Below are 18,999 nucleotides of genomic sequence, written 5' to 3'. Positions count from 1 at the left end.
GAAGCCTGGCACTCGAAGTAACCATTCCTGCCCCTGAGCCATCCAAGTCTCTATAGTGGCCACAACATCATAGCTCCAAGTACTGATCCACGCTCTAAGCTCATCCGCTTTGTTCATAATTCTCCTTGCATTAAAATAGACACATCTCAAACCATCAGTCTGAGCGCATCCCTTCTCTATCACCTGCCTATCCTCCCTCTCGCACTGTCTTCAAGCTTTCTCTATCTGTGAGCCAACCGCCCCTTCCTCCGTCTCTTCAGTTTGGTTCCCACCCCCCAGCAATTCTAGCTTAAACTCTTTCCAAAAGCCTCAGCAAACCTCCCTGCCAGGATATTGGTCCCCCTCCGATTCAAGTGCAACCCGATTTTTTTGTACAGGTCACACCTGCCCTAAAAGAGGTCCCAGTGATCCAGAAATCTGAATCCCTGTCCCCTGCTCCAATCCCTCAGCCACGCATTTATCCTCCACCTCACTCTATTTGTATACTCACTGTCGTGTGGCACAGGCAATAATCCCGAGATTACTACCTTTGCAGTCCTGCTTCTCAACTTCCTTCCTAACTCCCTGTAGTCTGCTTTCAGGACCTCTTCCCTTTTCCTGCCTATGTCGTTGGTACCAATATGTACCACGACCTCTGGCTGTTCTCCTTCACACTTCAGGATATTGTGGACGCGATCAGAAACATCCCGGACCCTGGCACCTGGGAGGCAAACTACCATCTGCATTTCTTTTCTGCATCCACAAAATCGCCTGTCTGACCCCCTAACTATAGAGTTCCCTATTACTACTACTTTCTTCCTTTCCCTAGCCTTCTGAGCCACAGGGCCAGACTCTGTGCCAGAGGCACGGCCACTGTTGCTTCCCCCAGGTAGGCTGTCGCCCCCAACAGTACTCAAACAGAAGTACCTATTGTTAAGGGGGACAGCCACATGGGTGCCCTCTAGTATCTAACTCCTACCCTTCTCTCTCCTGACTTTTATCCACTTATCTGTCTCCGAGGCCCTGGTGTGATGACTTGCCTTTAGCTCCTCTCCAACTCCTCACTTTCTCTGACCAGACGAAGGTCATTGAGCTGCATCTCCAGTTCCCTAACCTGGTCCCCAAGGAGCTACAGCTCGATGCACCTGGTGCAGATGTGGCCGTCCGGGAGGCTGGGAGTCTCCCAGACTTCCCACATTTGACACCCAGTACAGAACACCAGCCTCACAGACATACTTCCTGTTTCTATTCCTCACAGGTAATTTGCCTCACTCACAACACGCTGGAGGAACTCAGCAGGTCAGGCAACATCAGTGGAAAAGATCGGTCGACGTTTCGGGCCGGAACCCTTGCCTTGACCCGTTATTGCTGAAGCCCGAATGAGCCAAAGCCCTACCGCTCTGCCACAGATCACTCCGTCAATGATCACTCCTGTGATGACTGCTCCACTAGGCAGTGTCTCCCTTTTATGCCTGAACCTTCCCTGCTATCTATCTCACGATTGGTGCTCTGGTTATAGCCGCTGATAGGCCACGTACAATGGACTAACGCTCTCGAAGCTCCCTTTTTAAATAACTGCCGCCAACCTGTGAGAAATCCCTCTTGATAAAGCTCTGTTGACGCCGCTGATAGGCCACATACATAGAAAAATAAAACACAGAAACAGGCCTTTCAGCCCATCCAGTCAATGCCAAACCATTTAAGCTACCTACTCCCATTGACCTGCAGCAGAACTATAGCCCTCCATCCATCCATATAGCTATCAAAATTTCTCTTAAACATTGCAATCGATCTTGCTTGCACACTTGTGCTGGCAGCTCATTCCACAAACTAACAAACCTCTGAGTGAAGAGGTTTCCCCTCATGTTCACCTTTCATCCTTAACCCATGACCTCTGGTTGTAATCCATCCAACCTCAATGGAAAAAGCCTGCCTGCACTTACCCTATCTACACCTCCCATAATTTTGTATACCTCCATCAACTCTTCCTTCAATCCCTTTATCCAAAGGGTGGTAAATCCGTGGAACTCATTGCCACAGACAACTGTAGAGGCCACGTCTTTGATTAGGTTCTTGATTAGTAAAGGTGTCAAAGGTGGAGCAGACTCAATGGGTCAAATTGGTCCTATGTCTTATCAGGGTATTATGATGGAGAACGTTGCAATATCAGCTGGATTTTGAAATTAAGTCTTTGGAGCAGGTTGGAACTCACAATCTTGGATTCAGAGGCTGACACCTGTTATTGTAAAAGTGGGAGTCAAGAGTACGCTTTCTAGCCCCTCAAGCCTCTCTTACCAGCTTGAATGGACAGTTAATCCTTTAGATTTAATTCCACTTTTATTCCCATCAGGCAGAAGATACAAAAGCCTGAAAGTATGCACCATCAGGCTCCAGGACATCTTCTACCTGCTGTTATAAGATTATTGAACAGTTAATCTAATTCAAATGAAGACACAGGAGTCCGAAATGTGAGTCTAACTTCATGTTTACTTTAAGCGAGGTGCACATATCATGGTGGAAGTGTGATGATGTACGCAATTAACGTATTTATACATATAATCCATAATGAATTACTTAAAACAACAAGAATGCTTAATCAAACAATATATATACAAGATTACTCAAATTTTATTGAAATAGTAAATACATAACAGTTCCCTACTATAATTAGATGGACTCTCAACCTTCCAATTTACCAGAATAAGGCCTTGTCCTTATTGTCTGCCTGCACTGCACTTTCTCTGTAGCTATAACACTTCATTCTATATTCTGTTATTGTTTTCCCTTGTCCTAAGTGAATGAATTGTTGTGATGAAATTATCTGCATAGATAGATTAGATTAGATTCAACTTTATTGTCATTGTGCCGAGTACAGACACAAAGCCAATGAAGTGCATTTAGCGTCTGACCAGAAATGCAAAGAATAGTGTTATTTACGAAATAACTGCAAATAAAAAAGTGCTACAGCACATTAATATAAAAGTACTGAGACGGTACAATACGGATGCAATACTGCTTAGCGCTGTGATGAGAGGTTCAGCAGGGTCACAGCATGCAAAGAGTTTTTTTACACTTCACCTTAATACATGTGACAATAATTTACCAATTTACAAATTTATTAAATCAATCAAAACAATATGTCTGAAGATAAATCTGCCACTGGAATGTGTGCTTTTCAGATGGAAGTGTTGAGTTCAAGTCCCTTTTGTTAATTTGTAACAGGGCAAGGAAATGTGTCAGACAGGAATCCATGCAGGTATGTTCCCAGAGCACATGTTGGAAGGAGTACAAAAGCAGAGATGCTAACTGTTGTGTGTTTAATATTTCAGTAATTTTGTAAATATATTGCATGGTTAAGCATTCTTTGGTGGTTTCATAATGCATTGTGGGTTATATGTGAAAGTATATGAATGGCATATGTCATCACATCACCGCGTGTTACATGCACGCTTCGCTTAAAATAAAACAAGCTAAGATTGGCAACATTTCAGACTCTCTAGGTTTCGTTCCAATTAGTTTTATGTTTTGGAGTAACAAAGCATAATGCTAACCAACTGTACACACAAACAAGGGATGATGTCTGAAACAGGCAGGTTCTAGAATGTCAGGAATAAAGGGGCCAAACTACCAGCAGTTGAGACCATTACAGGAATGGATCAGTGAAGGCTGGATGGAGGTGGGATCAGAATGCAAGAGTGACAGGCAAGCCCAGTAGATTAGAACATAGACTCTAATAAAAAGAGATGGAAGATAGTTTGAAATTAACTTAAAAACTGAAGGTCATGTCGTGCTCTAGGTTATAAGTCAGTAGAAAATGACAGTGGCAGTATTACTTTACATTACAATTTACAATTGCCTGCAATGTAAACAAATCACAAAAAATTAACAGATACAAGGAAAGGTGCTTGATTCTACAGGGTATATTCTGAATAATGGGTCCTGTTGAAGGGCCTCAGTCTGAAACGTTGACTGTTTATACCTTCCCATAGGTGCTGCCTGACCTGCTGAGTTCCTCCAGCATTTTATGTGTTGTGTTACTCTGGATTTCTAGCATTTACAGAGTTTCGTGTGTTTATTCTGAATAGCGATAGCCTTATTAAAGACAAATTGTGGTAGAATTGTTTAGCCAACTCAGGAAGCAGTAAAAATGTGACAGGCAAATTCCTCATGAAACGGGGTAGACAAAAGTAAGGACAGCTTGACCTGAATTGCAAGGTTAATTTTAGCATGAAAATACAGGATAATGATTGCTTTAACATAATCAAATCACATTTCAAATGGCCATCGGGAAACATGTCCACACAGATATTTTCTAAATTGTTTTATCATGTCAGATTATTATTCTGTTTGACATTGGAAAATTTCAGAACAATTTCCATGGGTTATTTCTTCGGAATCAGAATCAGGTTTAATATCACTAATGTATGTAATGAAATTTGTTGTTTTGCGACATAAATACAGTGCAATAGATTTTTTAAAAAGCTGTGAATTACAATACACACAGTATTGTGCAAAAGTCATAAGGGTGCCTAAGACTTTTGTACAGTACTATATTTGATAACGTAGAGGGAGAGTGAGTTTGTAAATCAGGCAGGAGCAAAGTATGTTGGGAAAGGTGGGGGTGGAGTGACATGGGAGGGGTGTGGGACAGGTGGCAGAGAAGGAGTGCCAGGGGTGGGGGGTGGTGTGGGTGCAGGGCCACACAGCCCTGAAACACCAGACAAGGTTATTTGCTTTCAAACAATTGGTTTATTGATCATTACAGAATGTCTCTCTTGGGCTTCCCACTCCTTCCCCTCTTCCTTTCCTCCCTTCCCTTTTTCCCAACCATGATTCCCCTCTCCCTGCCCCCTTCCCACTCTCAGTCCACAATAGAGACCCATATCAGAATCAGGTTTATCAGCACTCACATACATCATAAAATTTGTTTTATTTTACAGCAGCGGTTCAGTGCAATACATAAAATTATGACAGTCCTATGCAAAAGTATTAGGCACCCTAGCTATATTTATGTGCCTAAGACTTTTGCATAGTACTGTATACAAAAGGAAAATTAAATTAAATAAGTAGCGCAAACGAGAGCAAAAATAATGAATTGGTTCATGGGATGGTTCATCGTCCATTCAGAAATCTGATGGCAGAGGGTTACAAGCTGGTCCTAAAACTTCGAGTGTGTGTCCTCAGGCTCCTGTTTCTCCCCCCTTATGGTAGTAATGAGAAGGGGGCAAGTCCTGGGGGATGGGTGTCCTTAATGATGGATTTCCTCTCAACACCAGAGGAAAGTAATAGTTAATTTACTTAAGTCTTTCGGTACTAGTTTCAGGAAAGTATTAAATGTTTGGATCAATATCAATAGTTAAGCAAATTAGGTGTGAGTTCTGTGGTACCATTAATTTATTCTGACCAAAGTACTGCAGTAGACGTTGCTGTTTGAATCTTTCCATTTGTATTTGTAGGGGAAACTAACTTACTCGTGATGGTATAAAGGATGTAGATATCAGCAGATGTATCATCGAAAAGAGAGCAAATCACATTCAGCCAAATGGAAGCCTGTTAGCCAAAACCAATAACTGTGCAATTAGGGGAATTATTCAGAGGGGTTCAGAAGTCCAGTTATCTGTCAATGGCGTAATGCCAACTTGATTAGATTGTAAAAACACTGCTTCTCGCAGATGCTGCTGCAAGTACAATGTATGGCTAATTTCCCTATGGTTTTAACTTCCAGCCAACACTTGGCAAGATATCACATGAAAACTTTCAACAAATTAGTTAAGACCAGAGGGTGATGTATCTGTGGAATTCATTCCATGGACGGATGTGGAGGCTAAGTCTCAGGGTATATTTAAAAAGGAGGTTGATAGGTCCTTGATTAATAAGGACATCAAAGATTAACAGGAGAAGGTAAGAGAATAGGGTTGAGAGGGATAATAAATCAGCCATAACTGAATGGTGGAGCAAACTTGATAGGTCAATTGGCCTAATTCTGCTCTTATGCCTTATGTCTTATGGTTTTACAGTCCATTTTGGAGTTGGAGGTGTTGTGGATAGTGTGGGGGGCTGTCAGAGGTTACAGCGGGACATTGATAGGATGCAAAACTGGGCTGAGAAGTGGCAGATGGAGTTCAACCCAGATAAGTGTGAAATGGTTCATTTTGGTAGGACAAATATAATGGCAGAATATAGCAATAATGGTAAGACTCTTGGCAGTGTGGAGGATCAGAGGGATCTTGGGGTCTGAGTCCATAGGACGTTCAAAGCAGATGCGCAGGTTGACTCTGTGGTTAAGAAGGCATACGATGCATTAGCCTTCATCAATCATGGAATTGAATTTAGGAGCCGAGAGGTAATGTTGCAGCTATATAGGACCCTGGTCAGACCCCACTTGGAGTACTATGCTCAGTTCTCGTTGCCTCACTACAAGATGGATGTGGAAGCCATAAAAAGGGTGCAGAGGAGATTTACAAGAATGTTGCCTGGATTGGGAAGCATGCCTTATGAAAACAGGTTGACTGAACGCAGCCTTTTCTCCTTGGAGCGACGGAGGATGAGAGGTGACCTGATAGAGGTGTATAAGATGATGAGAGGCATTGATCATGTGGATAGTCAGAGGCTTTTTCCCAGGGCTGAAATGGTTGCCACAAGAGGACACAGGTTTAAGGTGCTGGGGAGTAGGTACAGAGGAGTTGTCAGGGGTAAGTTTTTTACTCAGAGTGGTGAATGCGTGGAATGGGCTGCCGGCAACGGTGGTGGAGGCCGATACAATAGGGTCTTTTAAGAGACTTCTGGATAGGTACATGGAGCTTAGAAAAATAGAGGGCTACGGGTAAGTCTAGTAATTTCTAAGGTAAGGACATGTTCGGCACAACTTTGTGGGCTGAAGGGCCTGTACTGTGCTGTAGGTTTTCTATGTTTCTATGTTGCTGTGTATGTTGTTCTCCATCTTGTTAGGAAATCACCATTACTGACTCCAGGGTGTCGTGTGAAATACGATGAGTGGTATGACGATATCTGGACTCATGGAATAGAACATAAAATACTATAGAGTACAGTACAGGCCCTTCGGCTCATGATGTTACACCGAACTTTTAACCTACTCTAAGATCAATCTAACCCTTCGCTCTCACAGAGCTCTCCATTTTTTATCATCCATGTTCCTATCTAAGAGTTTCTTAAATACCCCTAATGTATCTGCCTCAACCACCACCCCTGGCAGCGTGTTCCATACACCTACCACTCACTGAGTGAAAAAAACACCCCTGACATCTGCCCAAAACTTTCCTCCCATCATCTCAAAATAATGCCGCCGCCTCCCAGTTATTAGCCATTCCTACACTGGAAAAAAAGTCTCGGGCTATAAATCTTGTACACACAGAGCACTGTTGCAGGAAAGCAACATCCATCATCAAGGACCTCCACCATCCATGCCATGCTCTCTTCTTGCTGCTGCCATCAAGTAGGAGGTACTCAAGTCCCACACCACCAGGTTCGAGAACAATTATTACCCCGCAACCATCAGGTTCTTGAACCAGGTTCTTGACTCAACCTCACTCATCCCATCACTGAAATGTTCCAACCGAACGGGACTCACTTTCAAGGACTCTTCATCTCATGTTCTTGTTATTTATTGCTTATTTATTTACCATTATTTCTTTTATTTTCCTCTTTCATTTTGTACTTGCACAGTCTGTTGCTTTTTTTTTTGCACATTAGTTGTTGTCCGTCCTGTTGGGTGTGGTCTTTCATTGATTCTATTGTGTTTTTTGTAATTATTGTGATTGCACACAAGAAAATGAATCTTAGCATTTTATATGGTGACATATATGTACTTTGATAATAAACTGACTTAGAATTTAGAACTTTGAGATGATAATACTTTGACTCTAAGTGACAATCATGATAAGCAATGACCAGCGTGGGTCACCATTCATACCATTCATTCATTTCCGAGGAGAAGAACATTAGAAATTCTGAAAGAAGTGAATTTCATACCACAATACAGAAGTTTACTCTTGGGGTATGGGATTGTTTAATCCCAAATCCCACGAGTTAAAGACCCTGTGCATCAAGGTCTTTATCTGCTGCCTCTTTTGTTGCTTGTGGTGCTGATAGATTCTTCAAATCTCAGTATTTCTGGTTCTATCTCAGTGGAGGTATCATCTTCCTCTGCTCATGCACCATCTCATTTTTCCTTTCTGGCCTCTTGCCTCTTCTCACCTGCCTGTCACCTCCTCCTTCCCTTTCTCCTCTGGTCCACTCTCCCCTCCTATCAGATTCCTTCCTCTCTAGCCCCTTCCCTTTCCTACTCACCAATCTCAGCCAGAAACGTCGACTGTTTATTCATTTCCATAGATGCCTGACCTGCTGTGCATTCCTCCAACATTTTGTGCGTGTCTCCTTTCTGGGTTCCAAGATTATGGACAGCACGGTAGCGCAATACTTTCCTGCATGAGCTGTGAGATTAGGGTTCAATTCCCACCGCTGTCTGTAAGGAGTTTGTACATTCTCTCTGTAGCCTTGTGATTTTCCATCACATGTTCTGGTTTCCTCCCACATTCCAAACACATACATGTTAGGGTTAGTAACATGTGAACATGCTATGAATATGTGACACTTGCAGGCTGCCTCCAGCACATCCCCTGACTGTGTTGGTTGTTGACACAAATGATGCGTTTCGCTGTATGTTTTGAAGTCTGCGACCAGTACCAGTGGCCCAAGTTCAATTCCAGCTGCTGAGGACTTGCGATCTCCCTGTAAGGACGTGACTTTCCTCTGGGTGCTCCAATTTCCTCTCACAGTCCAGAGAAGTGCCAGTTGGTAGATTAATTGGCCATTGTAAATTGACCTGTGATTAGGCTAGGATTAAATTGGGGGTGTCTGGGAGGCAGGTCTCAAAGAGCTGGAAGATCCTACTCCATGCTGTATGTCAATAAATAAATAAATACACAAAATTAAAAACAAACAAATCCAATCTCTTTAGACAATACTGTATGTGATCAGGAATATTTCCATTCATAGAATGATAGAGGCATGCATACAGCATAGAAACAGGACCTTCATGCCATTGACCATGTAGTTGCATTAATCCTACTTTAATCCCATCTTTTTTTGTGTTCTCCCCTCATTCTTATCGTCTTCTCGAGGATTAATTTAAATTAATGCATTTATCAAATCAACCCACATCTCTTTGGGATGTGGGAGGAATCTACAGCACCCAATGGAGGCTCATGCTGTCACAGGGGAAATGTACACCTTCATCAACACCCGTGCCTTCATTCCCCGTAAGAGTGAACGTTTGAGTTCTCTCAAGTACTGTCCAAGGCATCTGTCACACCTATTGCCTGCTATCACCACTACCCTACTCTGTGCCTGTGTTCTCCATTTCTCTCATTATACATCTCTGCCATACTTCTCCCTCAAGCAGAAACAGCCAATCTACATCAGCAGTCTAGTGTTTGTGATTTTCTTTCATGTTGGTTCTACACGGAAGTAGATAAATGTGTTGTATTCGATATTGAGGGATAGTGCAGAGCAGACCAAGATGCTAGCATGTAGGATATTCAGCCTTTGAACTTTATTGATAACTCCGCTTGTACAATAGGTGAACTCCTCCCATGTGGGAGTGACTAACTGAGTGGCACAGGAATAACCTATTAACTAGCACTACAAAAGGTAGAGCAACAAACAGAAGATCATTCATCCAATGACATAAAGCTTAATCAAACATCATGCATCTGGTACAATACACTCCATAACACACTCATTTTCAAAAAGTATCCTTTAGTTATAATACAACGGTAGAGAGTTCCAGGATGAATCTGGAGCTGGCAATGTTATGTTTGCTTGCAAGCCTTATCTTCTACGACACAGGTTCCCGTCCTGGGGTCTATGGACCACTCAGTTAATGGCAGGGGTCCATGGCATAAAAAGGTTTGGAAACCTCTGCCGTATGAGGATAAAGTCATCAATCCTATTTTGCTAAGGTGATTTAATCTCATAATTAGCTTACTCTCTTATTTTTGCATTCATCAGGGCTCACCGAAACAAGCCAATAAAGGAACATGCAGGGTAGCAGAGTGGAGATACATCTTTATCAAGGGAGGTGTAGGGTGCTCCTTGCCTCCCGCTAGCCTGCAGGTCACCCTTGGGAAAGTGTAGCACCTGCCTAGCCCCTCCCCTCACCGATCAGGGTCACGTGAAGCCATGGGGACAGGAGGTGGGTGGTCGTATGAGCAGCTGGTGCATCTCACAAGTCCTGGTCATGCAATCACTGACACCGGGCAGACAATCTCTGACGAGTATTGATAATGGCTGGGGTCACCCATCTTGTAAAGACACTTCCCAGAAAAAGGCAATGGCAAGAACAGTCATGGTCATGGATAGCCTATGATTGCTTACGTCATACAACATGGTACATGATGACGATGACAAATTTATGCATATAGTATGCATGTACAAAGTAGTATCTTGTAGGAAAAGCTGAGCAAAATCTCGCAACATTGTCAAATTATTTAGCAGGATCTGTGGAAAGGGAAGGAGCCAACATTTCAGGGGTTCTAATGAAGGGTCTTTGACCTGAAGCATTAACACAAGAAATGCTGCAGATGCTGGAAATCCAGAGCAATGCACACACAAAATGCTAGAGGAACTCAGCAGGTCAGGAGGCATCTACAGAAGGGAATAAACAGCTGACACTCCATGCTGAGACAGAGTCCTAACAAAGGGTCTCAGCAAATTGAAAGAATAATAATCACGTAAAAACTGATGAAAATATCACAGAAGTGGGAAAAAACTAAATCTTGTTTAGAATCTGAAAGAAATAATTGCTTGTAAGCTTTTCACTTTAACTGTTCATCCCCTTCATTTAAGCCAACTGATTTCATTAAGCTGGGAAGTAGACAGCTGATGTGTTTCCTCTTCGCCTCTGAGAAAACCATTAACACAGACTGTATCACCCTTACCTCGCACCCTCCCCCCATTGGCATACTTCTGACATGCACCAGACCTCACCTTCCCTGTTCCTCTTCAGTCCTGATGAAGGGTCTTGGCCCAGTACTTTGACTGTTTATTCCTCTCCATTCCACTGCCTTGACCTGCTGAGTTCCTCCAGTATTTTGTGTGTGTTACTCATTATTGGACAGCTTTTGTTTGTCTTCAGCAGGATGTCAGCTAACAAAAGCATTCGACACTCATCTATCATTTTATTGAAAGTACATCGATAACATTAATAACATTGATAACCAACCAGCAAAGATTTAAAGATTAGCATTATTTGTCACATTGAAATATCAAAACATACAGTGAGAAGTTAGCGTCAATGACCGAAAGTGCAAGGATGTGTTAGGGGTAACTCCCATGTGTCACCGTGCTTCCAGCAACATCATAGCATGGCTACAACTTACTAATCCTACCCCGTACAACCTTGGAATGTGGTAGGAAACCCACACGGTCCCGGGCAGTACATACAAAATCAGAATCAGAATCAGCTTTAATATCACTGGCATGTGTCGTGAAATTTATTGTTATACAGCAGCAGTACAATCAGAATCAGAATCAGGTTTATTATAACCGGCATGTGATGTGAAATTTGTTAACTTAGCAGCAGCAGTTCAATGCAATACATAATGTAGAAGAGAGAAGAAATAAAATAAACAATAATAATAAATAAGTAAATCAATTACAGTATACGTACGTTGAATAGATTAAAAAATGAGCAAAAAACAGAAATACTGTATATTAAAAAACATGAGGGAGCGTTCGCGGGTTCAATGTCCATTTAGGAATCAGATGGCAGAGGGGAAGAAGCTGTTCCTGAATCGCTGAGTGTGTGCCTTCAGGCTCCTGATGGTAACAGTGAGAAAAGGACATGCCCTGGGTGCTAGAGGTCCTTAATAATGGACGCTGCCTTTCTGAGACACTGCTCCCTGAAGATGTCCTGGGTACTTTGTAGGCTAGTACCCAAGATGGAGCTGACTAGATTTACAACCTCCTGCAGCTTCTTTCAGTCCTGTGCAGTAGCCCCTCCATACCAGACAGTGATGCAGCCTGTCAGAATGCTCTCCACAGTACATCTATAGAAGTTTTTGAGTGTATTTGTTGACATGCCAAATCGCTTCAAACTCCTAATAAATTATAACCGCTGTCTTGCCTTCTTTATAACTACATCGATATGTTGGGACCAGGTTAGATCCTCAGAGATCTTGACACCCAGGAACTTGAAACTGCTCACCCTCTCCACTTCTGATCCCTCTATGAAGATTGGTATGTGTTCCTTCATCTTACTATTCCTAAAGTCCACAATCAGCTCTTTCATCTTGCTGACGTTGAGTGCCAGGTTGTTGCTGCAGCACCACTCCACTTGTATGTAATGCAATACATAATAACAAAAGCAGTAAATTACAGTAAGAAATAGATATAAAGTTAAATTAAATAAGTAGTGCAAAAAGAGAAAAAAGTGGTGAGGCTGTGTTTGTGGGTTCAATGTCCACTCAGATATTGGATGGCGGAGGGGAAGAACCTATTCCTGAAATGTTGAGTGTGTGCCTTCAGGCTCCTGTACCTCCTCCCTGATGGTAGCAATGAGAAGAGGGGATGTCCTGGGTGATGGAGGTCCTTAATGATGGATGCCGTCTTTTTGAGGCATTGCTCCTTGAAGATGTCCTGGAGGCTGGTGAGGCTTCTTCTCACAATGGAGCTGACCGAGTTGGCAACTTTCCGTAGCTTTTACCTGTCCCTGTGCAGTGCCACCCACCATACCAAACAGTGATGCAGCCAGTTAGAATGCTCTCCATGGTACATCTGTAAAAAATTGCAAGAGTCTTTAGTAACATATCAAATCTCCTCAAACTCCTAATGAAATATAGCCGCTGTTGTGCCTTCTTTGTAACTGCATCGGTATGTTGGGCCCAGGATAGATCCCCAGGGATGTTGACACCAAGGAACTTGAAACTGCTCACCCTTCCAACTGCTGATCCCTCCATGAGAACTGATGTGTGTTCACTCATCTTACCTTTCCTGAAGTCCACAATCAATTCTTTGGTCTTACTGATGTTAAGTGCAAGGAGTACTGTAAAGTGTTATATTAACTGCTACTTTACCTTGCTGCCAAAACCCTAAGCACTATAGTTTAGTAATATACTGTGACCACCTGGGGTTCTTATGTTTTTCTGTCATTCATTCCTCTATTTCGAGGATGTCTGAGAAGAGTAAGAATTTCAGACTGTATATTATGTACATTCTCTGATATTAAATGGAACCATTGAAACATCCAACTACTTTGATCACTTTGCACAAAAATGGACTGTTTTTTGTTTGTTCTGTGTGTTTCTTATAAAATGTGTTTAGTTTATGTTTAATTCATGTTCTTCTTGTGAATGCTGCTTATATGATATTATGTACCTGTGATGCTTCTGTAGGTTTTTCATTGTACTTGTGCATGTGACAATGAATTTTATTTTAGAGATGCAGCACGATAGCAGGCCCAACAAGCCCAAGGTACCGCCCAATTACACCCATGTGGCCAACTAACTGACTAGCCCAAATATATCTTTGGAATATGGGAGGAAACCCGAGCACCCGGAGGAAACCCATGCAGTCAAGGGGACAACCTGCAAACTCCCTACAGAGAGTGGCGAAATTGAACCCAGTGCTAGTGCTATCATAGTGTTATGTTAACCACTGCACTACCATCCTGCCCCAAATGAGGAGCAGTTGAAGTGGGTTCTGCTGTCTGGGAAAATACCTGGCTAATTGGATTGTAACCTCATCTATCCCTAAGTAACCTTTCTCCCCCTCACTTTTAAGAACCCATCTATCCCTGTCTGAAAACTAGTCAAACACTCTCTGCACCACAGAGATCCAGAATCTCTCACCATTCTGATACGATGCTCTTTTATTGCCAAAATGGACAATTTCCCAATTTGCATTCCATTTATCAGTCCTCTGGGAAGTATTTATTTTATTTGTTATTTAGAGATACAGCATGGCATCAGGCCCTTCTGGGCCAATGAACCCGTGTTGCCCAATTACACCCATGTGATCAATTAACTTACTAACCCATTTGTCTCTGGACTGTGGAAGAAACCAGAGCACCCAGACGAAACCCACAAAATCACAGGGAGAACCTGCAAACTCCTTACAGGCACTGGAAAGTCTGACTTTGACTTTGAACAATCAAATTAAAAATATGTTTGCCCTTCAGTGCACATAGTCCAAGTCTGAGTGGGATTTTCTAAGCTTCATTGCCTTGGTCACAAAGTTTCATGAATTGAAAGCTTAAGGCAAAGTAGTTTTAAATCCAATTTCAGTTACAGCCATGTGATATTAATATGCCCTGCTATTATGATTTAAGATTTATCCATCAGTGAGATAAAAACATTGCATTTTATAGATATACAAAATGCATATAAGGAAACAGAACAATGTATTAAAAGGAATTACTTGGGGTTTGTAAATCATGACTCAAGTAACCCCACTTTAGAGTACAAAACTGTCCAAAATTTTATTTTGTGCACATTTCTTCTTTGAGGGTCGGAATGCTAGGTTAAGTTAAAGACACACTGGATAGAACTACTTGTCGCACCAATACTCTGGAACTGACCTAATGCCTTTGAGTCTGGAACCTCCAAGCAATATCACATGCTGAAGACCAAGAACTTGCAGAAACCCAAGGCTGAGAAGGTGGCAACCTACATTGGCTGGTCCATTTTCACCACCATCTTCTGTTGTCTCCCATCTGGAATAGCTGCCCTGGTTTATTCCTACAAGGTTAGTCATACTTTATCTGACTTCTGCTTACATATTTGGAGAAACAGCACAGATATGGCCCTTCTGAGCCATCGAGCCTGCACTGCCCAATTACACCCATGTGACCAATTAACCTACTAACCTCTACCTCTTTGGAATGCGGGAGGACATTGGAGCACACAGAGGAAACCCACACAGTCATAGGGAGAACATTCAAACTCCTTACAGACAGCAGTAGATTTGAACCCAGGTCACTGGCGCTGTAATACGCTAACCACTATGCTACCATGCTGCCCTTAGCTTACCCCTTATCTGCAAGCTAGTAAATTGGTTTATATGGTCACATGCACTGAGGTATAATCTCCACATATACAGTACTGTGCAAAAATCTTCGGCACATATATGTGTGTGTATATATATAGCTAAGGTGCCGAAGACTTTTACACAGTACTGTATTTAATCTAATCTAATTTGTCAACATGGAGTGGTGAGCGAGTTTGTAAATCTGGCAGGAGCAAAGGAGGTTGGGAATGGTGAGGGTGGAGCACCACAGAAGGGGTGTGGGACAGGTAACAGAGAAGGAGAGCCAGTGGGCGAGGGGTGGCGTGGGTGCAGACACACCCAGCCCTGAGATACCAGGCAAGGTCATTCGATTCAAAACAATTATATATATATATACATACACACACACATACATACATACATACATACATACATACACATATATATATCAAAGACTTTTGCAGAGTCCTGCATGTCAGTGACTCTGGTTCACTAGTGCAACGTTTTGGCCATGCTGTCTACATGGTTGGATCAGGACATCAATGGATCAGGTGATGTTCAGTCCCAGGAACTTGAAGCTCTCAATCCTCTCATTCTCTTCACCATTGATGTAAACAGGAGCATGTGCACTGCCCCCCTTCAATATCAGGATGGCTACTGCCATAAAAGGCAAATACTAACATCCAGAATGTTGTTCAAATATCAACATTTTATATAACTTAAGAATTTTACATCAAAGCCAAAGTTGAGTTTATTACCGTATGCATAAGTACATGTATGCGCAGGTGCAGTGAAAAACTTCCTTGTGTACATAAATTGTACACAATTTTTACAAGAAGAAACACAATTAAAACAAAAAAGAAATAAAGTTCATTTAATTCAAAGTGATGGTGATGCTTTACTGAGGAAGTGATTCGGATTTCGCCGGTTGGTTCAAGAACCGAATGGTTGAAGAGAAGTCGCTGTTCTTAAACCTAGTGGTGTGGGACTTTGGGCTTTTGTACCTCCTGCCCGACAGTAGCTGTATAAAAATGGCATAGTCCCTCAGTATCTCTACCTGAATAAATTATAGCTTCTGTATGTGAATGGAAGCTGTTCCACTGATAATTATTTTTATTTATTGAGATACAGCGCAGAACAGGCCTTTCCAGCCCAATGAGCCACACTGCCCAGCAACCCCCAATTTAATCCTATCCTAATCATGGGACAATTTACAACAACCAATAAATCTTCCCGGTACGTCCTTGGACAGTGGCAGGAAACTGGAGCACCCGGGGGAAACCCACGCATTCAACGGGGAAGATATACAGAGACTCCTTACAGAACGGCGTCAGAATTGAACTCCAAACTCTGGAACACCCAAGCTGTAATTGTGTCATGCTAACTACTACACTTCTGTGGTGCTCATCTATCTTTCTTCAGCTTGACAGTACTTAAATTACAAAATGAGGAATACAGTGTACCTGATTTAATGAAAGCATGTAAACAATATAGGCGGCTCAGCTTTCTTGGAATCACCCATGGGTGCTGGAATTTTAATATTATCATTCCAGTATGCAGCAAGACAAATGTGCACGTGGTTGACAGATAAATCAGCTGTTTGCAAAGTTCAAAAAGCTGCAATAAGGGCTGGTTCTCATTGAAACCTATCGAATATTGAAAGGTCCAGATCGAGTGGACATGGAATAGGGAGTCTAGGACCAGAGGGCATAGCCTCAGAATTGAAAGGCATCCCTTTACAACAGATATGAGGAAGAATTTCTTTAGCTATTGGTTGTGAATCTGCGGAAGATTCCCCACCCTCTGTGGAGGGTCATTGGGTATATTTAAAGTGGAGGTTGATAGGTTCTTGATTAGTAAGGATGTCAAAGGTTACAGGGAGACAGCAGGAGAATGGGGAGAGGTTTAAGAAAAAACATGATGAATGGTGGAGTAGACTTGAGGAGCTGAATGGCTAATTCTGCTCCTATGTCTCATAATAACGATAATCATAATAATGACTTATTTAATGAGTACCTTTCATTCAAATGATGCAGTTCAAAATGCTTTATAATCAGATAAAGTGCGAAGGTGAAAATAAAAAGCAAAAAGATGCTGGCTAAAAGCAAGGTTAAATAAATTGGTTTTGAGCTGGAGTTTAAAGCTGTCAACTGAGTCTGCATCCCTTAGAGTTTTAAGTATTGAATTACACAGTTTAGGAGCGTAGTTCAAAAAAGCTGACCTGCTCATTATATTTGGGGGGAGAATGTTTAAACTTAAGAGACCAGCAGAAGAAGACCCAAGAGCTCAAGCAGGATTGTAAAGTGAAAATGATTCTGTGCTGTACCCCAGTACCAGTCCATTGAGAGATTTAAAAACAAGTAGGAGAACTTTAAAATCAATTCTAAAAGATACAGGATGCCAATCATAGTTGTAATCGTGATTGCTCCATTTCAACAAAGAATAAATAACAGATTGTAGATGCTGATCAGTAACTTTGGAAGCGTGCCAAAAATGAAGAGAAGCTGAATCTTAGCAGAACACAAGAAGAGCCAATAGTTTGGACAGTTATATTTAATTTCTTCACAACCACCCTTACCGCAAATGAAAAGCAATAAATTTGAAAGGAGTTCATAAGGTCAATATCTCCAACTGTTTGCTCTCTATATTAGCTGTCAAAAAATCTGCACATCATCAAGATATACCAATCTGGGGATCCTTGGCAGTCACTCTGCTGGAGATGAAAGTTCTGGCCAGTGGAAACAATTGCAAAGATGTTTACATTGGAATATCTTCATGACACAGCGACATGGCTACAAATGGCTGTGATTTCCAAGGCACACTGCTGGAGTTGAATATCAATTAGAAAACAAAACTGTAAACACAAGAGATCTTCAGATGCTGGAAAGTTTGACCGTCTTCTTAACCCCATCACCCTTAATGGGGCATAGATGCCGAAAGCAGCTCAGCAGAGTCTCTTGTCCTGGGCCGATAGATGGATAATTGGCCCTGTGGCTTCCACTTTCACCACATGGCTATAAAATCATAAGGTATAGGAGCGGAATTAAGCCATTTGGTCCATTGAGTCTGCTCCGCCATTTCATCGTGACTGATCCAAATCCCTCTCAACCCCAATCTCCTGGCTTCTCCCTACAACCCTTCATGCCCTGACTATAGACCTGCCCTAAACATACCCTGTGACTTGTCCTTCATAGCCACCTATGGCAATGAATTCCACAGATCCACCACTCTCTGGCTGAAGAAATTTGCACTCATCTTGATTCTAAATGGACATCCCTCTATTCTGAGGCTGTGCCCTCTGGTCCTAGACGCTCCCACCATAGGAAACATCCTCTCTACATCAACTCTATTGAGGCCTTTCAACATTCGATAGGTTTCAATTACAAACCCCATTTCCAGAAAAGTTGGGATATTTTCCAAAATGCAATAAAAACAAAAATCTGTGATATGTTAATTCACGTGAACCTTTATTTAACTGACAAAAGTACAAAGAAAAGATTTTCAATAGTTTTACTGACCAACTTAATTGTATTTTGTAAACATACACAAATTTAGAATTTGATGGCTGCAACATACTCAACAAAAGTTGGGACAGAGGCATGTTTACCATTGTGTTACATCACCTTTCCTTTTAATAACACTTTTTAATCGTTTTGGAACTGAGGATACTAATTATAGTAGATTTGCAATTGGAAATTTTGTCCATTCTTGCTTGATATAAGACTTCAGCTGCTCAACAGTCCGTGGTCTCCGTTGTCTGATTCTCCTCTTCAGGATGCGCCATACATTTTCAATAGGAGATAGATCTGGACTGGCAGCAGGCCAGTCAAGCACACGCACGCTGTGTCTACAAAGCCACGCTGTTGTAGCCCGTGCAGAATGTGGTCTGGCATTGTCCTGCTGAAATAAGCACGGACGTCCCGGGAAGAGACGTCGCCTTGATGGCAACATATGTCTCTCTAAAATCCTAATATACGCCTCAGAGTCAATGGTACC

The sequence above is a fragment of the Mobula hypostoma genome, chromosome X2, assembly GCF_963921235.1.
Source record: "Mobula hypostoma chromosome X2, sMobHyp1.1, whole genome shotgun sequence".
Classification (NCBI taxonomy): Eukaryota; Metazoa; Chordata; class Chondrichthyes; order Myliobatiformes; family Myliobatidae; genus Mobula; species Mobula hypostoma.
The sequence above is the reverse complement of the archived record's forward strand: the minus strand, read 5'-3'. Positions refer to the sequence as shown.